This window comes from Lacerta agilis, chromosome 1, assembly GCF_009819535.1.
Source record: "Lacerta agilis isolate rLacAgi1 chromosome 1, rLacAgi1.pri, whole genome shotgun sequence".
In the NCBI taxonomy this organism is placed as follows: domain Eukaryota; kingdom Metazoa; phylum Chordata; class Lepidosauria; order Squamata; family Lacertidae; genus Lacerta; species Lacerta agilis.
The window spans coordinates 56,921,828-56,948,406 of NC_046312.1; positions in this window are offsets into that span (position 1 = coordinate 56,921,828).

Consider the following 26,579-nt stretch of genomic DNA (forward strand, 5'->3'; position numbering starts at 1 on the left):
AGTTGCAGAAAAGCGAGAGACTCTTCAACAGTTCTCTGTCGTGTTCCAATATTCTCTATCTGCTCCAAATCTAAATTGTCCAATTTTTCCTCCACCTTTTTTATTTTTTCCTTGACCACTTTAATTTCCTCTGAGTCCTTTTTCAGGGTGGTCACCTCCTGCCCAATCCTATTAATTTCTTCTCTGTTCTTCCTTACATTCTCCTCAATTTGCCCAATTGATTTTTCCAGGGTCTGCGTAGAATTTTTAATATCAGCTTTTATGTCAGCTTGTAATTTTTCTATTGCTGAGTTCACTGCTGTATTTCCTGATGAAACTTGATCTTGTGTTTGCTTCAACCCTTCAGTAACGCTTTTCAATCCTGCTGCAATTTCTGCCACACTAACAACCAATTTCTCCATTTGTTCCTGTAGAGTTAGGGAAACAGAGCCTCTTTTTTGTGCAGAGCTAGCACCAGTTGTTTTTGATCTAGTGTCCATCTCCTGTGGGCTCTGCAATTGTAATCTCAAGGTCACTCCAGTTGCTGTGGTAACAATCTCAGACATTCACAGCAGAAGGCCAACAGTCCCAAAAGTAAACACCAGGTGGCCAGCAGCTCAGTTCTGAGAACAAAGAGACTGCTGAGCCAGGAGCCCACACCAGTCCCAAAAATCCAGCTTTTAGGCAAAGAGTTTAAATTTTTCAGAATATAAATTCCTTAAAGCCAAGAAGGGTTTATTTTCATATAGCCCAAGTCAGTAACAGTTCCTAACTTGCAGTGTTACCACCAAAGTCCATAAAGTAACTTGTATCTTGTTACAAAAATCAAAATGTCTCCACTGGTAAACAGTCACTGAAACACCAACAAAGAAAAAATGGCAACAATGTATCACAGCCCGCTACTGACCCGGAATCCTAATCCAGAGGGTGAGGGGCATCTTCTTTTGCCATATCAACTGTTTTTAAGTCTTTAAACATCCTTTAAGCAACTTTTAATCAACTTTTAAAAAGTTTGGCAGAGTTCGCAAAACTTTCCCGTTAGTCGCGGCTTTGATCTTTTAGCGCTACCAAGCTCGCGCAAACAGTTCAAAGGGAACAGGCTTCCTTTTGCAATTTCCTCTGCAAGCAGTGCTCTTTAAACTTGTGAAATAGTCCAATTCTTTAACTTACAGAGTTTCTTTGGAGGTTTCTGTGTAGGAAGTGCCGGGTGCTCAGGTCTGGCGGGATCGCTGCTTTGATCCTCCGCAGGCAGTCGCTTCTTCAGTCCCGTGCTGGGGCTCCGCTCGCCTGGTTTTCCCCCTTACGAGGGTCAATCAGGAGCGGAGACAGCACGTCTGGGACCCACGAAGCCGTCGGTCCACGGGACGCTCTTCCCGTGGCTTTAAGGGACCCGTGGCGCAGGCACGGAGATCCCTATCGCCTAGCGGAGGACGGAGCCGTCGGACTCCCGTCCGCCATTGACTCGGCACCTAACCGGAAGTGGAGACATTTTAACACATGAACACTGAGCACATTTAAAAGGTAAAGGTAAAGGACCCCTGAAAGTTACCGGTACATCCAGTCGTGAACGACTCTGGGGTTGCGGCACTCATCTCACTTTACTGGCCGAGGGAGCCGATGTTTGTCTGCAGACAGTTTTTCCGGGTCATGTGGCCAGCATGACTAAGCCGCTTCTGGCGAAACCAGAGCAGCACCCAGAAACGCCGTTTACCTTCTCGCCGGAGCGGTACCTATTTATCTGCTTGAACTTTGATGTGCTTTCGAACTGCTAGGTTGGCAGGAGCAGGGGCTGAGCAATGGGAGCTCACCCCGTCGCAGGGATTCGAACCGCCAACCTTCTGATCGGCAAGCCCAAGAGGCTCAGTGGTTTAGACCACAGCGCCTCCCATGTCCCCTGAGCACATTTATGCTTTGCTAAAGAAGGGAATAGCTGCTTTAGAGGAATACCCTTCACATGAAACTCTCAGTTTTTTCATGATGTTCAAAGGGTGAGAAGCTTAAAGCTTGAAAGGTCTATTACTTCTTTAGGATGATCATAAACGGTACACTACCACTACAATAAGGAGGTATCTGAAGAAGTGTGCATGCACATGAAAGCTCATACCAAGAACAAACTTAGTTGGTCTCTAAGGTGCTACTGGAAGGATTTTTTTATTTTTTATTTTCTTTTGAATAAGGAGGTGTGACACTGAAAATCAAATCTGACTAGGAGGAAGAAGAGAAAGATAGTAAGGAGACAGTTGTGATTTGGGATAGCAAAATCCTGATTCTTAGCATTTTTATAAATACTGTATGAAACTCCAACCGTGAACATAGCCGTATAAGTGCCAAATCCTTTAGCTGATCCATATATCGAAGTGGTATGGGGTAAAGTCAAACCATTGGAGAGTTACAGCACCTGTAACTGTGGCTGTAGAGACCGATATGGGAGAGACATGTTTTATTGCAGGCAGGGCAGATGAAGGTGTCTGGTTTTTCTGTTATTATTATCATTTATTGATTTTATATACCACCCTATACCTGGAGGTCTCAGGGCGGTTCACAGAAAAGATCAACATAAAAACCACAATATATATAATCAAAATAAAACAACAACCCAATAACACCCCCTTCCCACAAAAAGAGCCACATTTTAAAAGGGCGTAGGATGCATCATGGTGTTTCTTCTCTCTGCTATACTCATAGCTGTCAACTTTTCCCTTTTCTTGCGAAGAATCCTATTTGGAATAAGGAATTTCCCTTTAAAAAAAGGGAAAATTTGACAGCTATGGCTATACTCCCAGTGGTCATTCCTCCTCTGGTCACTTCTGTGCATACACAACCTCCCTGTCTTGTCTCCAGGCATTGCATCTTCAAGGGATCAACTTCAAGGGATTCCCATATGGCGGGTGTTATAAGAATTTTAATGTCATATATATATATATATTGTTCATAACTGTATATATAAACCACATGTCTGAAACCCCACAGAAAGGTCCTGAACAAATTGACCTCAAATATTTCTCTGCAAGGTCAAAGTGGGAAACCTCCCCATTGTCTCTTTCCTCACAAATCCTGTCCTCACAAATCCTGTCTTAAGGGCACATTCAAGATATGAACAGGGTGTGAACCTATGACCTGTGACCTAGATTCAGGAATTAAGTAGTTATAATAACAAAAGAGTGGCCAAAACCCAGATAATGCAATCAGGTAACTTGCCAGGCAGGAGGTAAACAATGCACTCAGACTACTGTTGTAGATCGCCTTTTCTGTGATGTAGGTATGATGTATCTGGGGGGGGGGGTGGTCTTAGACTCCAGGGCAGGCAAATTAAAATGTCTATACAGTGGTGCCCCGCTAGACGAATGCCTCGCTAGATGAAAAACTCGCTAGATGAAAGTCATTCGCTAGTGGAAGGCTGCCCCGCAAGACGAAAATGTCAATGGGGCTGCCTCACAAGACGAATTATTTTTTTTTGCGCGAAAACCTCCGCGCTCCATTGCCGCTTCGCTAGATGAAAAATTCGCTCTACGAAGATATTCGTAGAACGAATTATTTTCGTCTAGCGGGACACCACTGTATAAGGGCTTGCACACATGGCTCTGGGTCCTCCTCCTCTCTCCTGTGTGTAGGGGAGCACCCTGTTGCAACAGTTAATAAAGATCAGGCTTACCGGTACCAGCTGCTTTGCTTCTCAATATTCTCTGGTTGGTCTCTATTATTTTCTCCTACCAATAGAGAACCTACAAAAGGACTCTATATGGGCTCTTGGGTACCCCATAAGGGAAAAGGAGCAGGTTTTTTTTTTTTACTGATATCATGGGATTAATGTTGCCAGCCTTCATATCACATTTTCTTTCTAAATCTTTTGTTATATCAGTGTTCCCTGTTGAATGCTTGCATACTCCAAGGATATGAGTATGTTGCAAGAACTAGATTGTGCTGGTGTTTGAATATGTCTTTGGAAAAAGTAATATAAAGTGAGACAAAGACGTTGAAAGACATGTTCTCATATCTGGATTCCTGCTATCTGTGCTAGAAATGTACACAGACTATCAGCAACAAGAAGGAAGATGCTGTAGATGCTATCTTTTGTCAGGCAGCATTAAGGAAGGATTATGAAAAACTGAGATCTTTTAAAATTGACCAAATGATCATAATTCTTTGAATCTGAACTATGACCTAAGATCCCAGGACAATTCGTTCCCAGTGGCATGACATTGTAAGATGCTTTATAATAGCCTAGAGAATGCATGTCAAATTCTCCATACCTGCATGCGGAATCAGCCCTGCTACTAGAATTTGATCCATTTACAGACATTTAAATAAGATCTTTATATCACAGGGAATTGCCATCAAATCCCATTCTTTAATTGGGTAATTTACTTCTCAAGCTATTGGGACATGTGTAAAGTAACACTGACTTAGCAGAATTATCCTTTCTTGTTCCACCTATTAGCACTGATGTCAGCCTAAGCTTATTCCTCTTAGAGAGCCAATCTTTCATTCAAGGCATCGAAGATCCTGAGAAAGTTTGCTTCATTTCTTTATCCTCCCCCCCCCTTTCCAAACTGTTGAGTGAGCTCCTAAAAAGTTATTGAAAGGGCATTACCCAGCCTGACACATTCCATTTATTTCAATATGGTGACAATGAGAGAAGATCTAGTTAAAGATATTGCAAAAGCCTTATGGGATACTTAAAAGATTTTTTTTTCTGGGAGAAAAATGTAATGCATTACAATAGAATACTTTGTTTTTGTAGAAGGGCATTCTGTATTCGCCCCAAAAGCTGCTGACTTAATCATTAGTTATGATGAGAAGAGATTTAGTGGTCTCTTTCTTTACACTGTCAGTGAGAACAATGTAGCTGAAAAAGTCTATGCTTCCCATTATAAATCACTATAAGCTCCATGAAAATTTCTCAACTACCCTGGGGTTTGAGTGAGCAAAAACTTGGTGGTGTAGACTCCCAATAGCAGCATGTTATGCAGAGCACTATAGGTTTTTTTTTTTTTTATGAGATGCTGTGGTATATTGCAGGGCTGCTATGCAGAATTTCCATTGTGTGACACATTATGAGTTGCTAGGGTTTGATGTGCAAAGTAACACCCCTTTGCCTTCCGTTCCAGTTCATGGGAATCGTGTATTTTTATAAAGTGTTTCTAAAAATTGGGTGGAGAGTGGGAGAGTTTTTTGCATTCTTGGGAATCATATAAAATGGGGAGGGGGAAGCGAAACCCTCTCTTTCAGTCATAGTCTTTTAAAAGTTACATTTTTAAAAAGAACCCAGTTTATGCCACAATTCCTTTTATGCTGTCAAGAGGTGAATTTACAGAATACATCTAACAAGCCTGCCCATTAGAAAAACAGCGGCTCATTCACATAACAGATGACTTTACAGATTTAGCAAGCAATATCCAATTATGATATTCTACACAAACATTGTGTATGAAATGAAAGTTAGCATTTAGTCCCACTGCAATTCAGTCTGAGCCACCAAGCAGTTTTTATCAATGTATTCACTTGGAATTACTCATAGATAGTGTCTGGGGCTTTGAGGGCATCCTGTATCTATTTTGACATATTTTGAAACTGCAACATGACAGCACGAGTCCCAGTGTTGTATATAAAGTCTAGATTATTGATTTATATGCTACTCTGCATATCATATTCTCTTGAAAGCTAGCTTTCATGTGTTGTTTTCCAGACAGAAAAGGCAATATAGAAGTGCTCAGTAAACCCCTCCCCTCAATACACATCCAGGCTATATTCATACTTTAAGTCATAGCTCAGTGTGAGTTGCATGAGCCTCAAACTTGTGTACTTAGGGTTACAAGTGTCTTAATTTACGGAAGTCAATTCTGTATTTGAGGAGCTGTCAGAGGATAGTTCTCTATTTGAATGATTCTTCTGTTTTAAGAGCTGGCTGGTCCACTCAAGATAAAGAACCCTAAGAAGACAGCCTTGATGTTGCCCATCAACAATGAATAATAATAATAATAATAATAATAATAATAATAATAATAATAATAATAATAATAAATGTATTTGTACCCCACCCATCTGGCTGGTCACACATTAAAAACTTCCTTAAATAGGGCTGCCTTCAGATGTCTTCTAAATGTCAGGTAGTTGTTTATCTCTTTGACATCTGATGGGAGGGCGTTCCACAGGGTGGGTGCCACTACCGAGAAGGCCCTCTGCCTGGTTCCCTGTTATATTTTATATATTCTTATATATTCCTGCTTTCCATCATAAATCACTGCAAAGGGATTCGGGAAGCATCACCAATAAAACACCAACTTTTACAAGGTCTACATCTGAACCCACACACATATATATTACATGTATGGACCCAACACATACAACCGAGAGGAATCTTCTGAGGAGTGAATTATTAGGCTCCAGGTATACATAATGGTGATAGACCGATCAATATAAAACTCAGCCTCCTCTAATTATTTATAAATAGGCCCAGTTTTGAGAGTAATAAGTATGCAGATGTGGGGTGTGAATCCTTCTACCTTCCCTCCCTAGGAACTCTTCTCCCCAATGTCTTCATTTCCAGTATTGTAGCCAAGCAAAAGTTTGGGGGGGGGTTGACTTCAGGCAATGGACTTCTGGGAAGGGAGAAGGCTGGTGGGAAGGGAATTCTGGTGACTGGCTCCAGGAAGCAAAGCTGTGTCCCTTTTTGCTCTTCAGCTTAGAACCCACTCCCAGTTTATACATTACTGAGAGAGAACAAAGTTTCAACAAAGAACATTGCATCATGCTTCGATGGAGGCTTAGAATCCTACTGCCTAGGTTTCTTGAATGTGTTTCTGCAGCATATTGCAAATAAAATAATATGTTTTTGTTGCAGAAAGATGCAAAGGGTCGTCCCCACTCCCCTTCCTGCCTGACCACCAACCAGTTTGCATGCGGAAGTCCAGTTCTGTAAGATATGTCTGAAATTCCTATGACCGGGTTACAGAGCCCTTAGGGTCAGAGTTGTATCAGCCTCTTGTACTGGTTCTCTCAGAACAAAATAAAAAATAAATAAATCCTTCCAGTAGCACCTTAGAGACCAACTAAGTTTGTTGTTGGTATGAGCTTTCGTGTGCATGCACACTTCTTCAGATACAAGTGGTTCTCTCAAAGTTACCAGACACATTTACTAGCTGAAAACCTCACCAACCTTTGGAAACAGCCTGGTTAGATTGACTTGCTTTTTGCTTCTCAGTAACCAGAATAAACACCCCTCCCCTTTCTAGTCTTTGTGGGCTCGGAACTTTGGGATTTCATTTTGTATGTCAATGACAGCTGTAGAAGCCAGCTGCAGACGTACATCTTCATGGAGACAGGGAAGCTTATGGCTTTCTAAACTATTTGCTTAGTGTAATTTTCATTACTCGGTATCTTTCCCCATTCTTTGGATTCCTGTGAAAGCAGTTATCCAGATCTCAAATCTAAAAGATTCATTGTAAACCATAGGATTGATCAAGCCAGAGGAAAATGAAATGCATTCTTTCCGAATATGTGCTTCTCTCTGACAAATCACTGAATACTGAAATCCCCCATGGGCAAAGAAAAGCCACACAGTATTCCTTCCTGTATGTTAAGGCCACATATGCATTACACACTTCAATGCACTTCTTCTTCTTCTTCTTCTTTTTACTTAGGAAACACAATAATGTATTACTTGTCTCCCTAAGAGTTCTATTATGGAAGCTGGACTGGGTAGCTCCTTGGTGGAGAACATAGGAAGCTGCCCTTACAGAGAGTCAGACCACTGATCTATCTTGCTCACTGTTGTCTACACTGACTGGCAGAAGCTCTCCAGGATTTCATACAAGTTTCTCTCCTAGCCCTACCTAGAGATGCCACCCACTCAGCTGTATGTATGCAGGCCCAAACAGGGGGGGGGGGTCATATGGGCCACTTGGCCCGGGCCTCCGATTCCAAAGGGGGCCTCGATCAGCATATTCACAATCGCTCACCATTATTTAAATGTAAATAATTAAAACAATCCTTTTCCCTATGTATTTTTAAAAAAGCACTATTGTATATCTATATTTTCCATTTTGTCTTTATATGCAGATACGATCCAAGCCTTGAAATCCCCAGGGTAAAAATAAAAGAGGGGGCCACATTATCTACCTGACCTGGATGGCAAGGGCCTGGATGTACGTAAGCAGGTAGGGGTTGACTGAGGGCAGATGGATGTTGGTGGGGCAGTGCGCTATTTGTCCTAATGGACTAGACTCCATTGCAATAGGATTAAAGCATGACTATCACCTGGTGTTAATCAATGATTATTCGCAATGTGAATTGTCTATGGCAGCTTCTAGACTGTCACTATTTTGCAGGTTGGATTCAGTGGCATGCTAGCAAATTCAGGGTGCACCGTTAATGTGGATTTGGAGCTCTTGGACAACAAACATGCTTAAAAACAACAACAAACCACACCACATTTGATATGACAATGCTGTGTGCGGTTTGTGCGTGAGGTGTTTAGAGTCTATACCCCCTGAAATTTTTCCTCTTTCTTTTTTCGCTCTGCAGAAACACAACTTTATTAAACAAAATGCAGAAGTCAGACTAGGTAATATTAAAAGAAATTGAATGAAGGTATGTCTGCCGTTCTACAAATATTTTTTTTTTTTTGCAGCATTGCACCTTAAAAAAAGCATTTTATAGTAACTTTGCAGATAGTCAGGAACCAGAGGATGTTAATGGGAACATGTGTTACACGAACAAATGCATTCCATATTTTAGGAAAAACATTAATTCTTTAAACTCATTTCCAGCATGAGGGAAGGTGATTTTGTACTCTCGGGATAATGATTTTAGGTCCTGCTTGTTTTAGCAGAACATTTATTATTCAGTCAGAAATAGAGAAACTGGTCTGTGCTAAACCCATGAAAAATTAATAGACAGCCTGCCTCATAATGGATAAAAAGAAATACATGCCTTACACTACTTGATTGTGTAATATAAGGTGCTCCAGATTTTATATTTACACACACACACAACATGGAATTCATAAAATAAATTTCTGGAAACCTGTCTGTAGATTTGGGATGGGAAAATGTAGCCTTCCAGATGTTGTTGGACTCCAGTTCCCATCAGCTCCTATCACTCAGTTCCAGCCAGCCTGGTCCATGGTCAGGGTTGATGGGAGTTGTAGCCCACTAACATTGGCACAATTTCCCCATCCCTACTGATCGCCACACCTCAAGTCATAGATATGTCTATTTCATTTCATGTATACACACTAGGGAGTGAAAATTGACTGCACGTTATGTATACCATATAAATACATGGCCCAACACCCCTTGTACAATCATTACGTGTGAAGCTCTTATTGTGGATTTCAAGTCGTCTTTTGCACAGAAGTCTGTGAAGGGAAATGCATTGTATATACAAACCCTCCCATAACATAACCAGCACATAAGTGCACATCGCTAAAGAGATAGATGTTGGGTGTGTGCCCAGTACAAAGGGGGCCCTGACAGAGAAAAAATAGCAAAGGTACTTGCTCACTGAAGTGTTTGAGAGTTTCCCCAAATCCACTGTGTATGTGTGTGTGTGAGAGAGAGCTCTAGAAGTTGGTGCAAAAGAAAGTAAGAGGAAGAAACGCATCTTGTTGAAACTAGCCTCCCAGCTCTAGATTTACATAACAAGACTGCAAGTGTAACTTCATCAGCTGAATTTCTTTGAGAATGGGGGGGGGGGGGTTGGCGGTGGGGGGGGGATCGTCCAGCTGTATTTGACTTAGTCATTAGTTCAAACATCCCATTTATGTAACATCATTCCCTAGATCAACTGTAAAAGAGACACTGTTGATTTTGGCTGCAAGCTTAGGGTAGACCGACATTGCTGCTTGATCTAAGCAGCTGCCTCTTTGCTATTCCCTCTGACTTCATAGTCATGGGCTGAAGCATGAATTCATAATGGATCTGCAACATGTGCACTAGTACATAAAAACAGGCATATGACTCATCTGATAACGCCACTTTCAAAGGGAGGATGAGGCGGGGAAGAGAGTGGGCTTCCCCTGGAGACTTCACTTAATTGTTGCAGGAAATAGGGTGGGGAGGGGAATGCTTCTTATATTGCATCCCAAGTGAAGATTTGACTCAAAGGATTATCTCTCGTGAAAGATGGAATATCTGGCATGTTTGGCATTTGCAAAGCTAAGGACCAAAGATGTTTGCCTACTGCATCTGAAGACAAATGCTGATGCTGCATTCTTGTTCTGCAGAGAAATACATATGGACAATATTAGATTGAAATGCAAATTCCACTTGGATACGTACAGTTGCAGAATCATAGAATCTTGACTGGTCTCAAGACTGACATACTGGAAATATCTTAATTTCTTTGGATGTGTGTCATATTCTGTCAGAATTGCATTTGTTTTACATTCTAACATTTGGAAAAAAAATAGTGTTACATGCCACCTCAATCTCTAAGTGGTGCAGGATTCAAGGGGTACCAGGCACATTTACCAGGGTCTGTGTAATAAAGAGGCACAGCAGGGACTGTGGAGTCTTTATGATATAGGGTTTATTTACATATATATATATATATATGCACGCAACTTGAGCCTAGCATGTTGGAATGCACAGCTTTACACTCGAAGGGAGTCCTGTTCCTTCTATTGTTGCAGCCTTGGATTCAAAGAGACTCCAAACATCATGCCTGACCCTCTCTACATATAAAACAGACAGAAAGCCTTGTGCTCTGTCCTTCTCATCAAGCTTCCAAAAGTGAAACTTTTTCCTGTTTGCTTACACAGGCAAAACTGCAATCTTAAACCAAAACTACTGGTATTTTGACTTACTAACTACATTTGTAGCTGGCCGAGCCTTTGCTTTGCTGATGGTCAGTCTTGATGGGTCATGACTCTGTCTTTGGTTCTTAAAGTCTTTGTTTCTTTATACATTTATATAAAGGCATTAGAACGTTGGAAGTTTTTGACTCCTTTCCTAATACAGTGGTACCTTGGTTCTCGAATTTAATCTGATTCGGGAGTCTGTTTGACTCCCAAAACAGTTCGAAAACCAAGGCATGGCTTCCAATTGGCTGCAGGAGCTTCTTGCACTCAATCGGAAGCCACAGAAGCCCTGTCAGACATTCAGCTTCCCAAAAAGTTTGCAAACTGGAACACTCACTTCTGGGTGTGTTGCATTTGGGAGCCGATTTGCTCGGGAGCCAAGCCGTTCAACTACCAAGGTACCACTGTAGTTCTTAGCATGGAACTGACTTTTCTTTTACAGCTGACACATAGTAAATGGGCGCACATAAACCTAACACATGCTCACATGATGTAGAATCTTGACATAACCAAAGTTGGAATCACTGGCTTCACTGGGATTATATTGTGGATATGTTATGTTGAGGTCTGCTTACAGAAGAATCAGGTGCAAGAATACTGTGGGGAAGGAATAATTATGCTATGAAATAAAACCAGGACTTAGTTCACCCTCTTCCCCCTCTTGCAATTAAAAATCATTTGAGGGGCCATGCTCATCGGGGTCCTGCTGTCACATCCCCTGCTGCTCCCCACAGCATTGGAATAATTTCTGTAGGGAGTTTACGCCCCATTCCAGAAGCTTCCCCAACATGCAGATAAATGGGGCAGGTCCTGCCAAAAGGAGGCCAGTGGGCATCACTCCACTCTCCCCCTCATGTGATTCTTAATTGCACAGCAGGAAAGGATTGAATAGGACTCATTGGATAATGAAAGCCTACCAAGCCTACCAGGTGAGCAGGGTATAAATAATCATAAATAGTAATAAGAAAAATCCCCTCTGCAACAGAGGACGAGATGGTTGGACAGTGTTCTCGACCAAAATGAGTTTGACCAAACTGTGGGAGGAAGTGGAAGACAGGAGTGCCTGGCGTGCTGTGGTCCATGGGGTCATGAAGAATCGGACACGACTAAACAACAGAAGAAGAAGAAGAAGAAGAAGAAGAAGAAGAAGAAGAAGAAGAAGAAGAATCCCCTGTGCATAACACTAAAACTCATGGACATCAAATGAAGCTAAATGTTGGAAGATTCAGGACAAATAAAAGAATTTCTTCATGCACTGCATAAAGTGTGGAACTCACTCTCACAGAAAGCAGGGATGGCTACCAACCTAGATGACTTTAATGAGGATGAGGCAAATTCATGGAGGGAGGACTATCAAAAGCTGCTAGTCATGGTGGCTAAGCTCTGCGTTCACAGTTAGAGGCAGCAATGCTTCTGAATACCAGGTGCTGGAAACCACAGGAGGAGAGAGGGCTCTTGTGCTCAGATCCTGCTCGCAGGTTTCCCACAGGCATCTGGATGGCCATTGTGAGAACAAGATGCTGGAATAGGCAGGCCATTGGCCTGATCCAGCAGGCTCTTCTTATGTTCTTAATAATTCACCTCTGCTGGTTATGAACAATGAAATAGTTTTTTGTGCGCTCTGTTCTGCAGTAATTCTTAGTCAACCTCAAAGCCCCAAGTGGCTGCTTTTAACAAAACAATGGCAGATTGCGGTTCTAAGCTTAATTCCCTTTGTAAATTTCAGATCATTGTAACTCTAAGTGATGAGCAATGAGTCATCCTGTAGTACATGCATAAGTGGGATGTTAAAATAATAATAATTTGACAATGATTTAATATTTAACATAAACCACAAGTGAAACAGCATTGAAGATTCTATGGTGTTATATTCTTCCACAGATTTTTCCTTGCAAGAAGGCCATTTACTATAGAATTATTTGAGATTTTCAGGTCATACTCATTATTTGTTGTTTTTTTGTTTTAATTCCACTTATTTTGTTTTGATAGTAGAATAGTTGCATTTATTCACGAGGGTGTATCTGAAAACAAGTGCCTTTGAAAATGACAAAAATTAATGCTAATTTATTCAGTATTACAGATCATCATAGGACCTTAAGCTCCTGTGCATTTTCATCAGAAAATGTAAAGCAGATAATTGTCAAAAAGGATCTCTGATTATGGGGCAGCTGTTTTTTTTTAAATGTATTTTTATTAAAGATTTTCTTGATTTACAAAAGTATGTGCAATGTCTCTCGCTTGTATTTTTTCCCTGTAATGTTTTTACAAATCAGTTTCATTTGTTGAGACATTAGGAAGAAAAGGGGGAAAGAGGTGGATGGGAGGAAAGGTGGGTGGGGGTGGGGTCAGGTGACGATATTTCTATTTTACTTACCAGTAATATATGTAGGGTTTGATGTCAGCGTTGCTTGTGCAGGTTCTTTGTTGTTCACTTGTGTTCCTTTGGTGGTGAGAGAGGTTGGGGTTGGCCTAGGGTGTGATTGTTCATTTGTGGTTGGCTGTGGTGGTCTTTGTTTTCATGTGTGAGAGGGGTGGGTGGGTGTTTTGGATCAGGTTAGCCATATTGATTTGTACGCTGTTGGTAGAGTTTTGTCATTGTCTTGTTGGGCTGTGTGTGTGATAAAGGGGAGCCATACCGGGGTGAAGGCGTCTTCTTCTATTTGTCCCTGTGTCAGTTTCAGCTTATTGGTTAATTTTTCTAGTAAGGCTGTTTCCCATACTATTTGGTACCATTGGTCCATGCTTACTCTCCAATGTCTGGTTATGATGTTTCTGGCTTATGGGGTAGCTGTTGACACCAGATCCACTTATGGCACTCAGATGATGGAAACGAAAAGAGTTTGTTGGTTTCCTTTTTTATTGCAGTCTCTTCTTCTTTTTCTTTGGCGATCACTCATAGCCAAGTAAGATTGTCTTCCATGAATATGGTCTTAACAGTGAGTAGTCCATAAGTGACTGTGGAAACCAATTCTGGATCCACACATCCTTCCACAGTGGGGACAAGGTTTCCGGGCAGGAGTTGATCACAGTGAGGGTTTGCCAAATGTGCCTTCCTTTTCAAAGTCCGTGACACCTTTGATAAAGGCTGTTCTCCAATTGGAGCGCTTGCAGGCCAGTGTTTCCCAGCTGTCAGTGTTTATACTACATTTTTTAGATTTGCCTTGAGAGTGTCTTGAAACCTCTTTTGTTGACCACCAGCATTACGCTTTCCATTTTTAAGTTCGGAATAGAGTAGTTGCTTTGGAAGACAATGGTCAGGCATCTGCACAACATGACCAGTCCAATGAAGTTGATGTTGAAGAATCATTGCTTTGATGCTGGTTATCTTTGCAGTCCATATGGTGGTAGTGAAATTGGGAATTCTTAACAGCTAATTTGATGAAGGAGTGACATTCTCAGATTTGCTTGGTGGACCTTTTGGAAAGACTAACTTCAGTTGAGGAAATGGAAGACTCCAAGGAGGGGGGAAAGTAGGTCTTAGGTGAAATGGCTTTGTTTTATTTCATTTTTATTTTTATTTTTTTGGTCATAGAGCATGACTGGCTTTCTCCCTCAACTCATGTGGCTTTATGCAGTGATATTATAGGCTTACTCAGTTAACTTCCCTTTATGCTTGGCTAATTGATTACTTACGGTATATGATGGTTCCCTGGCTGCTTCACTTAGTGTTTGTGAATTATGGGTTGTATATTTGTGGGAGATTTTCTATTGTCTATTTGTTTTGCTCTTATGTGTGCAGTAACTGAATGTATATATACTCTGGGTCTTTAATGTTTCTTTGTTTTTCTTTGCTATGGAAAACCTTATTTAACTGTTCTTTAAAAGTATAGTATAGCCTTATGAAGTCCTCTAGTATAGTAATTCTTATCTTCCAACCCTTCCAGCTCACCTTGAAAAATCTAATCAAGTCAAATTATATGTATTTATCCATTAGATTTACGAGTTGCCTACACTGAACCCTTTAGGCAATTTACAAAGTTCCTATACCATCACGTGAGTACAAATTTAACAGTGTGCATTTTTTAAAATCATACTTTAACTATAATTTCTTCTTCACGTTCGTGCAATAAACAAATACATCATCACCAATTATTAATTGGCTTACAGTCAAGCAGGTATCATTCATGCAACATCGTCTGTGATTGATACTGCCTGGAGAACAAAATCTCCCCAAGTATGTCTGCCTTCTTCTCTTGAAACTATCTCCTGGTACAGACAGCAGAGAGGCATCATCTTAAAGCTGAAATAGAAGGAATTGAAAGTTGGGGACCCTGAGACTTTCACTTGTTGTCCCCACCACCAGCAGAAACACATTTTTCTGCCCCCAGGAGGAAAGGCAGAGGAAACCTGAGATAGTGTTATGAACTATCTCAGCTTTACTCTGCCTTTGATCCTTTCTTTAAAGGTGTCGGTACCCATGTGGCGTCATAAATCATTACTGTAGTAATGTGATGCCTCAGTAGGCACAATAAGCAGGGCCTTTTTGGTGTTGTCCCCATACTGGTGAAACTCCCTCCCAGCTACTGTGTCTAAGACCCCATCATTTACACAGGATTTACGGTATCTCAAGCTACTTTTTCTAAAAGCAGCTTTTTCTGCTCTGAAGTTGTGTTAGATGGTTTTCATGGTATGATACTGGCCTCCTGCTGGATTTTTGAAGAGTTGTTGTATGCCCCATTGTGATAGTGTATTTTATGCTGTATATTCACGTTTCACGTAATCTACTTTGTGAGGACTTTATATTAGGCACAGCCTAAACATACTTACATATGTATTAAATTTCAGACCTATTTGCAGGCAAAGGTTTGTATGTTTATTTCCTTATTCAAAATATTTTATACTGCCCTTTAAATAACTCTGAGGGTGGTTTGCAACAATAAAGCACAACTTAATATAACAGTTAATTAAAACAGATCTGGGAAAAAAGAATAATTCTTTCAGATATAGAGATTTGGCAAAACAAAATGGAATGATACTGTATTGTCAAATAAAAGGACTAAATGGAAAGAGCCTTCCTTGGGATTATTTTCAAATCAGATCCCTTCTGACTGGATATTTTAAAACATATACCGTACATTGATTGAATTTGAAAAGTTAATTTCAACAATATTAATCCTATAAATTTTTTGGGGGGTGGAACCCTGCTAAACATGGCACTGAGTCAGCACAAATTAAGGATTATTTGGTTAAATGGACTCAGGATATTTCAGTCAATGCTTGGGTGGAAATGATGGACGAGTGCTTATAGCTGAATACTGCGATAAGAGAAAACATATAAGATCATGAGTGGCATCCCACGCTGGGGGAAAAAGAAAATAAATTATACCTTATTAGTGTGCTTTTCAGCCAGACAATTGCTCTTGGGTGCATGCATGCTATAAATAAGCAGCTTGTTTTCGGGATACATTTGTAGGTGTGAACACCTTCAAGTTTTGCAAATGGCCTGGCATTGGAATTTTTCGGCTGGAGTCCATCTGCAGTTTATTAGCAGCACATTATGCAGCGTAAGTGAAACAATCTGGACACACAAGGCTAGGAGCTCGATTCTCCTCCCTTGAAGTACACAGCAAAGATCCCATTAGCCGAAATAGGATTTGGATCAGGCGCTGGGATTCTAGGGCTATCCTGGCAAGGCTTCAATGAATATATAAACACACACACACATACAAGCAGCATTCAGCTCTTTAACCCTGATTCTTGCAGCACCACTGCAATCCCAGATGCAGAGAGAGAGAGAGAGAAGATAGCAAAGGAGGAAGTTTATTTTGATGAGGAAATCCCTTAATGTGGTTGAAAATATGCACAGAATGGTTAATTAGCATGGAGGGGCTTTGAAGGAAATGCTATCTTGAAACGAGACCGTCATCTCCCCCCCCCCCCCCCCGTTCTTTTTGCCAGGTTTTCCTTCGATTTATCTCTTATCTTCAGGAAACTCTCACAGCTTCTGAATCTGCTTTTGGCTGGAGCAAGGAAAGGGACAATGAGTCACTCTTGGGCACGGGGACAAGTTGTCTTTGGTTTCTAACTTTCCACATTAGTGCTAGCGTGTGTCCTACCTAATGAACATCAGCCCATCGAGGGGGAATGCAGGGTGGGCTCGCAAACTAGTGAAAAGTGAAAGCTCTTTCTGTCTTCTTTCTTTCTTAAAAAACAAAACCAAACAAAAACCAAACAAACCTAACAGTAAATTAATGCAAGTGATAAGCTCCCTCCCCCCCGGGGGGGGGAAATACACTTGAGTAGCACCAAAGCTATGCGCTGCTTCTCCAGTGACTAAGACATCCAAAAATGTGCAGTGTTATTAATCAAAATGAAAGCACTGTGAGCTGGTAAGGAACTGGGGACAGGATACAGCAGCAACCAATACCCTCTGAAGCTATTTCCGACCAAAAACATTTAAGATTGCTATGACTCGTCCTGAGAAACTATTTTAGTGTGTGGTCAGAGGCTTGGGATTCTTTGCTCTGCAGCCATCAACGCAGCTTGGAAAATGAAGAACTTCTTGTTAGTTGCAAAAGGCGACTCTGAGCTGCATGGCAAGCGATGGCCCAGCTGCATCAGCACCTTCTCCCCTATCCCCCAGCAAGGCACTTAAGCATGTTCCTACCTCTAATCAGCTGTTTAGCCTCCAGGTAGGTTTCAAGCAAGACTGTAGTGCCCAGATAGTAGATGCTTGACATATTTCCCAGATTTCTTAGAGTCTTGAGAATCTTTGCTGTCATTGATTTAATGTGTCAGATTTTTGTCACCACTTTTGCAAAAGAAAGCTTTTAAGAGCCATTTGCATGGTCATGAAGAGATATGAGAGAGGGAGAGGGAGAGGGAGGGAGGGAGGGAGGGAGGGAGGGAGGGAGGGAAGGAGGGAGAGAGAGAGAGAGAGAGAGAGCGCACATTGATAAGAAGCGAAGGGGAAGGACACAAGTTTTACCTACCTAGTTTTGCAAAGACCCACTGGTTATTATGGTGTCCGTCCCCCCCCCCGAAAAATAGATGCCGGTACTCACCATGAAGTGGCTGCAGTAAATGTCAAACTTTTTAACAACAACCAAAGGATGGTGCTGGCACTCATCATGAAACTGTTACCGTAAGTGCCACACTTTTTAACAATAACAAAAAGAGGCACCGGTACTGTGTGCCCTTGAGTACCCCCTGACAAAAAAAGCACTGGTTATCGATTTGTGGTAACACAATGTTGGGATTTTTCACTCATGACACCAGTGTTGTGGAAGGCCCTCCCTGATGAAATACGAGAGGCTTAATCCATATTGGCATTCTGCCGGCTCTTGAAGAAACATCTGTTCAGACAAGCATTTCCCTCAATTTGAACATTATGGCACATAAGTGGGTATCTATATCTATCTATCTATCTATCTATCTATCTATCTATCTATCATCTATCTATCTATCTATCATCTATCTCACAGAAACTACAATTGTAAAAGGATTATTTATTCAGTTATACTTTCTATATACATATGTTGTTTATATAGCATCTTTAATTAGCAAATTCATTTCATTCCAAGCACAATTAAGTTCAATATATTCCCCTACAGATGAGTAGGTCATTATTACTCCCATTTTGTTGGTGGAGAACGGAGACTGAGGACTATTTTAAAACCAGACCTGATGAGAATCAGGAATAGAACAGAAAATGTACAGAAACAGTTGGGGAAAAGAAGATTGGCACACAAAGGAGAGCTACCGGTATGTGGAACTGAAAGTCCTTTAAGGGAAAGATGTCGAACGGAAGCCTTGGCATTGTACTGTACAGCTATGAATTAATTAAATACATTTAGAAGCCACCTGTCCTCCAATGAGCTGGTGCTGTCAAACACTTCTCCTCTTCCCTGTTTTATCCTCACAACAACCCTGTGAGGTAGGGTTAGGATGAGAGTGGCACAACATCACCCAGAGGCATGGCTGAGCCAGGCAGTTTCTAATAATGGTATAGGAATGGTATAAAGCAGTTCTGCACAACCCAAAGTGGGCATCCGTACACAGTGGGTGGGCCAGTGAAACTTCAAGCCTACAGTACTCAAATTCATTCCCTGGTGAGAATGATTCCAATTGTTGCATTTTTGTGTGTGTTTTTTTAAAAAAGAAAGAAAGTGAAGTTGTAAACAGTCTGACTACAGCAGGCAAAGACTGTGAAATAAAAATAAAAATGACCAGCTCTCCCAATTTTACTTGCAAGGAAAAGCACAACCTAAGAACACACACTCTTTTGTGTTAGGCTGGTTTTCTAGACTGAATCTTCAAATATCTTGCTCTCTCTCTCTCCCCCCCCCCATCACCCGGTCTCCTAGCTGTTCCCATATTTCTAAGCAAATGTCTGAAATAGGAATACAACCAATATGTTAATAATCAAGGAGTCTGCTCACTGCTTTAGACAGACATCAGAGAATTTCTCCCACAGTCTGCGCTGTATAATCAAAAAGCCTCATTCACATTAACACGGCCTTATGTAACAAATCCAAAGCGACAAACCCAACAGCTTTGAGCGGTTATGTTCCATCTCCTAATGTCCCAAAGTTCCGCACGTCATTAAAAAGCTGCATCCTGAAGGTTTGCAAAAGAAACAAAGAACAGATCCGTGTAGGCTGCTCAAACTAGACCCTGAGTAGTTAAGCAGACCATTACAGCAAAGTTCCTCCCTTGCCAAAGGAAGACTGAAAATGCAATCTGGTATTGCCATTCACGAGCCAGAAATATTGTATCGCTTACTGAAGGGGAAGGTATTTGTTCTCAAGAGCGACACTGCAAGAAAGTTTACTTCTGAGTCATCAACTTTGACAGCATGTGAGTCCATTCTAAAACTTGGCTTGGACGGTTTTTGCGAAACATATCAGAGCTGTTCTGAGGTCCCTAATTGCTGGGCACGTGATCTGGAGATCACACAAGTTGATAGAAAGAAGCCCATGACTTTCAATGGGGTTTGGATCGGACCCATGCAGTTTCTTGAAAAACCCATCGTTTTAATTGCTAACAACTCCCTTTCCTCACAGAAAAGCCACAGAAAACAAGTGGTTTTGCCTACACATGGACTCCAAAGCAAACAGGATGCTTTGGAGAGAAATATGAAAACAAAAACAAAAACAATCAGGATGCACACACACAAACACATTCTTGGAAATCGAAGCCACTGAAATTGATAGATTTCTAAGTACTGTACTAAATATGCATGGGATCAGACTGTTGGTCTCATCCAGCTTGCCCTCTATAGTTTGGCTGAAGCACTGCAAGAAACTCTACAAGACTAGAGAATTGCAGTGGTCCAGGTTTGCATAGTTTGTTGCTAGAAACAGGCACATTAAATTTGGCTTTGTCTGGGCACCAAAAGGACAGTTTCTTTTCCTGCTATGCACCACAATCTCCATTTTTAAATCAAAGCATATTCTTCACTATATTCTTGAGACCTAATCCCACACAATGGGGATAGCCAAAGAAGTAAGTAAATGGTTTCATTGTTCAAACAGCCCTTCTGCCACCAATGCAAAGGAAATATTGACTGAAGAAGTATATTCAGAGCTTCATTACTACCCTGATAAAATGCATGAAGACTGCTAGAGCACAAAGACATTCAGTGAATGCAACTAGAAGGCAAAAACAGTTGCATTGGACCATCCTGTTTGCCTTGACTCAAGAGTTACTCAGATGAGCACTCGGCACACAGCAAAGATGGAGAAACCTGCCCATGCTAGTTCCTCTTAGTTTCTCCTGTAAACAGCCACTGCCAGTCAGTGTGGGCAATACTGAGCTAGATGGACCTGCTTAGACTCACTTTTTTCCTTGATATTTTTCTTCAATGCGGATAAGCTGTTTCTCCTAATATACCTTTTTTTTTTTGCAAGTCATCTCCCCTGCCATATTGTTATGAATTTGTGGTGGCGGGGCAGATCCCCCATAATCCTAAATTTATGAAAGGGGTAAAATTTAGCTTATTTTTGGAGTGTGAATGGAAGGTGGCAGGCAGGTGAAAAATGCAGGCTGAACCAGATCTCAATTGTTCAGGAGATTGTTGATAGCAATGCCATTTAGAAAACAAGGAGAACTAAGTACCAGACCATTAAGAACAATTGACCTGACCATGCAGTTGCTGTCCTTCCTCCAGCTGAGAAGTGGACAGAAACAGAAGAATTGAGAGAAGGAGGTTGCCAGGGTAACAGGAGGCATGATGTCACCACAAGAAGAGAGGGTGTACTAACAGAGGTTTTTGGAGCAGGGGGTTATGGGAAGGAGGAGCAGGAAGTGGGCAAAAATCCATGCAGGGACAGAAGGGCAGAAGGCATCCTGGCTGGCTGGAGCAGGCTGTTACATAGAAACATGGGCATAGCCCTTAGGATGTCTCTGAATCCAATGCTGCGCTGCTGGGAAGGACAAGCCCCACTTGAAATGTAAATGCTATGAACTCTCCCTCCATAAAACTCAGGTGTAAATATGTGTGAATAAGCCATATTTCTAAGACACTGCAGACTTGGCTGTTCCTCAATTTTCCAGTGAAAACACAACCCTGGGCGACTGCCTGGAACCCCCTCCTGGAGTTTTGCTACCGCTTGGCAGAGATTAAGGTGGCCTGTAACAATATGCATTTCTTTACATTTTTTCACTAACAATTTGTGTGCACTTCCTTCCGACATATGCTCTTCTGTATGTGTTTTGGCTTTGGAGAAGTGCATGGCAAAATTGGGAGAAGCATGAATTTTGAAGGGCAGTTGGCGTGTTAAGAGTTAGGGTTGCCGTCAAACGCAAAGGGAAATAATTCCTTCTCCACACCCGCCAGGCAAGTGGGAAGTGAACAGGGATCAAGTAACTCAGATTAGCTAACTCAACATTGTCATGCCTCAGTTTCTTTGCAAAAGCTTTTTTTAAAAAAGCCATAGGCATTGAGCAAGGGGGGTGTTCTTATCACAAAAAGTCATTGTAGTGTTTCTGAGTAATCTTGTTCCACTTCCTGTGTATGTGCTATGGCCTAGGCAATTTACAGATAAATTCGGTCTACCACAGTACTGTAATTTATATAATTCGTGGCTTTGATCCAGAAATGTCTTGTGTGAGAGAAAAGTCCTTCCCCTTGTTCAGGAAAGCCCTGCCAAATTCTCCTCCTCCCAATTCTGCCAGAGCTTCATGCAATTCATCCTATACTATTCCAGGGGACCTGTCAGCCTTCAAGAGTTGCTTTCAGAGGGATATGTGGGGTTATGTCATTTGTTTGTTGGTTGCACTTGTAGCCCATCTTTCCTTCAAGAAGCCCAAGGTGGCACACATAGTCCTCCCCCCCATGTTATCATCACAACAACCCTGTGAGGTAGGTTAGGCTGAGAGTGAATAACTGGCCCAAGGCCACCCATTGAGCTTCATGGCTGAATGGGAATTTGAATTGTGCTCTCCCAGGTCCTAGCTGAAGATTCTAACCACTACACCACACTGTAGCAGATGGAGGAGCCAAGAATGCTCTTTCGCATAAACAAAGTTCTGCTTACCCATTTCTGGATCCAGCCCAGCATGTTTACAATTGGGAAGTAAGGTGCTAGAATCATTCATTGTACTAGTTCACTGCAAAGAATGTACAATGAAGCATGCCAACAGGGGTGGCTAACCTGGGCTACAACTAACCTGGACTACAGACAATGATGGCCACAAGCTGATCAGAACTGGAGTCTGGCAATAACCGAAGAGCCACAGGTTGCCCATCCCCAGCTTGGAAACTTCTAGCCAGTGGTTTGTTTGTAACCTCTGGGTATGCACAGAGTGCATTGATGGTCACACCAAATTCATGGAGAGACAAACCACCACAGAGTGTGGAAGATCTATCTGTCTGTCTCTTCCATCTCTATCACAACACAGATGCTGGGAAGGGCGCTTGCCTTCCCGCCCTGCTTGCAGACCCTCTGGAGACATCTGGCTGGTCACTGTATGAAACAGGATGCTGGCCTAGATGAAGCCTTGACCTGATTCTGCAGGGCTCTGATGTTCTTCAAAAGAATGGCCTTATATGTATGTATTCAGCTGTCTGATTTCTTCAAGATGAGCAGAACGCCTCTTTACTCCATCTCTGCCAGTTGGCTCATCCGACATCAAACTCAGTCTAGCGATAAGTGAACCTCGAAAGGTTTCATGTAAATAAGCGCTCAGAAATATTCCTGCGAAGCTTCTCGGAGCCAGAATGCTTGTTTCTGCAAAACTCGGGTGGATGTTATGTAACAAGAGGCTGTTTTGATGAGATATCCTGTTCTCGCCGTTTCCAGTACAGCTGGAAGGCGAGCAAGAATAGCTTCCCCACCAACCCGATTGCATTTTATCACTTCTGCTTCTGTTGCTGACTGGGAGGTGGAAGTCCAAGACTGCCTGGGACTGAACAGAAGTTGAGTGATATGGAAGGGAGAACTTGGGAGCCCCCAGATGTTTCTGTTAGAGTCTTGGACAAAGGAAATGGCTCCCTCCCTCCGTGTCTCAGGGGGCGTTTTTGAGGGTTTTGAAAATATTACGACAAAAATGTACTGATCCATACTTGCGAAAGTGACACAAGAACATAAATAACAGTGTCCTGTGGTTTCGCTAAAGGAAGTCGCTGTTAAGTTCCTGTAAAGAAGGAACTCGTATTTCCGAAATTATTTAACTGACATCAGCCACCACCAACAAAAAAAAGTATATCTCTGTGTGTGTTTACAGCACAATCCTATAAATGTCTACTCAGAAGCCCCATTGAATTGACATTAGTGGAACTTACTTCCAAATAAATGTGTGCAGGATTGCAGCCTTTAGATGTTTTAAGCACCTGGTTGTTAAGGGATCAGTTAAGCGAGTCTTTCCCACTAGAAGGAATGGCACTTAAAATGCAACATTTTTTAAAGTGATGATTTCTGCTCCATAAACCCATAATATGTCAAACTTCCACATCTAAAGAGCTAATGCACACAACCATTTCCCTCCCTACTAGGATGCGACTTTCAGGCACTCGTACCACATGGTAGATACGTGTCTGGGGTAAACAGACTTATTAAACCAAATCCAACCACTGGTCCATCCAGCTCTTCGCTACCTGCTCTTCAGTCTTGCCTCCTCTATGCTGACTGGCAGTGGCTCTCCAAGGATTCAAACTGGGGCATGCTTAGTCCTACCTGGAGGTGACAGGGTTTAAACCTAGAATCATAGAATCATAGAGTTGGAAGAGACCACAAGGGCCATCCAGTCCAACCCCCTGCCAAGCAGGAAACACCATAAAAGCATTCCTGACAGATGGCTGTCAAGCCTCTGCTTAAAGACCTCCAAAGAAGGAGACTCCACCACACTCCTTGGCAGAAAATTCCACTGTTGAACAGCTCTTACTGTCAGGAAGTTCTTCCTAATGTTTAGGTGGAATCTTCTTTCTTGTAGTTTGAATCTATTGCTCCGTGTCCGCTTCTCTGGAGCAGCAGAAAACAACCTTTCTCCCTCCTCTATATGACATCCTTTTATATAGTTGAACATGGCTATCATATCACCCCTTAACCTTCTCTTCTCCAGGCTAAACATACCCAGCTCCTTAAGCCGTTCCTCATAAGGCATCGTTTCCAGGCCTTTGACCATTTTGGTTGCCCTCCTCTAGACACGTTCCAGCTTGTCAGTATCCTTCTTGAGCCTGAGCCCCTCTACATGCAAAGCCACTGAACTATGGCCCTTCTTGTAACACCCTCTTGTGGAAACTTTTATTACGTGCCCTGACATCCTGTACCCAAGAAGCGGGGCCTCTTTTAAGTTTAGGCTCAGTTCATAGAGCCAGGGTGCAGTAAAAGACCCATAGTCAGAACTATCTCTGAGCATGTGCAGAATGCCAGCTGCAAAACAGTCAAATTTCACCCAGACACCTAGCTTGGCTTGGGCATGAAGATTTGTGGTTTCAGGGCAGTGGACAAGCCTGGATATCTGATGGTTTAGAAAGGCTTATTTTAGTAAGACTTATTTTTGCCTCAGATGCTCATGAGTGGACTCTTGGATTTAGAAAAGCTTGAAACCATCACCAAACAGTCACTGTATCAAACGGAATGCATCCTTTTTATTTTATTTACATCAATAGAAATAGGGTTGGGTTTAGAATGCAGGTCCAGCTAGCGAAGTTTTGGTTATGCTGGCAAGCGAAACTCTCCATGATTTCAAGCAATAGTTTTTCCTACTTTGGAGCTGTTGGGGGTTGCACCTTGAGCATTCTGGAAGCAAAACACATGCTGTGACATTGAGCTATGGCCCTGCCCATGATCATGTCCAGGAAATTACTTCTGCCTTTTTCTTATGACTAGCATTTTTAAATGCTGCTGTCACTACGCATCACGGGCTCTGACTTAGCGCATTTTAAAGCTAGTTATCTGCCACAGTAAAATAAATATTCCATAACCCTCTATTCTTTCTCCGTTTGTTAAAAAAAAAAAAAAAGCAGCAACATGCTATCACCAGAACAAATGCTTCTTTCACTAGCTTTCTGGAAACATAAAGTTCATTTAAAGCCTAGGAGATTAAATTGTGTTCGTCTGGGAGACGGCATGTAGACAAAATCTGCTTCGAGAGTCAGAAGGCCCCTGAGTCAGAGGAAAGTTCAATTAATTTGTCAGAGAACTGAAAACAGATGATTTCAATCAGCACAGAAAAATGACTTCATGGCAAGAGCATACTGGTAAGGAGAGAATTTGATTTCCAATATACAAACAAGTGGCCCCCTAGAATTAAACGCCGCTTGAGCACTATTCCAGAGATCTTTCAAGAAGCGGAGCTTTTTGATGTCTTGAGTAAATGAAGTCAGAATGTAAAGTTCAGAGTTTTGCTTAGCTACAATGGAAACCTTGATGAAAAGTGATAACAGACTGCCTCCACCTCCCTCCCTCACCGCACTTCCTGTTCTTTAAACAAAACAGTGCCATGCTGGCTTTCATGAATGGCCAGGTATCCCAGGCTTCTCATTGGCTGAAACTTTACTGAGGCTCACCAATCAGACGTAGGCAAGATCTGTGTGAGGCCTCTGTCTGTGCTGTGAATGATTTCGCTGCCCCCCTGCCTTCAGTCTCATACCTTCCTGAACCTCTCTCTGCCTCCCTCTCCCTTTCTTAAATAGGAAATGATGTGATTTTTTTTTTAAACAGACCATATGAGAATTCTGCTATAATTGTATCATTCTTGTACTAGTGCTGCGGTTTCTCCCAATAGCCCACAGGCTATCTTCCCTGGCTCTGTGTTGACTTTAAGGATCTTATGACAGAAAAACGAGGCTTGAATAGCTATAAATTCATTTCTGTGCGTGTTCCTCTGGCTTGAATTTCATTCAGTAAAGTAACTGTAACCATCAAATACCTTGGCAGTGCAGCTAAGAGACAAAGAAAGGGAGGAAGTCTTTTTTTTAAAGGCACTCTTTGAGAGAAACTATAGAAATGTGACCAGCGTACCAAGTGCAATCTGCTTTAGAGATGTGCCTTCAAACACACACACACACACACACACACACACACACACACACAACTGAACAAAAATGTAGCAATCAAATTTACTGTGGCCAGCCAAAACAACTTAATTTTCCTGGCTAATGTTATATATATTTTTGTGTGTGTGTGTGTGTGTGTGTGTAGAATGATGATCACAAAAGGTATTTGGAGGACTGAGAGAAATGTAAAAATTTGATGTTTTAAAATAAAAAAGTCAGTGTAATGTAACATTATCTATCTAAAAAGAAATCTTCATAGCTACTGATGAATTAGAAAGTAAATATTGGCTCAATGCTAAAACTACCTGTTTTTCACAATAAATAGTAGTTTTATCCAATTTTCTTTCTTTGTATTGC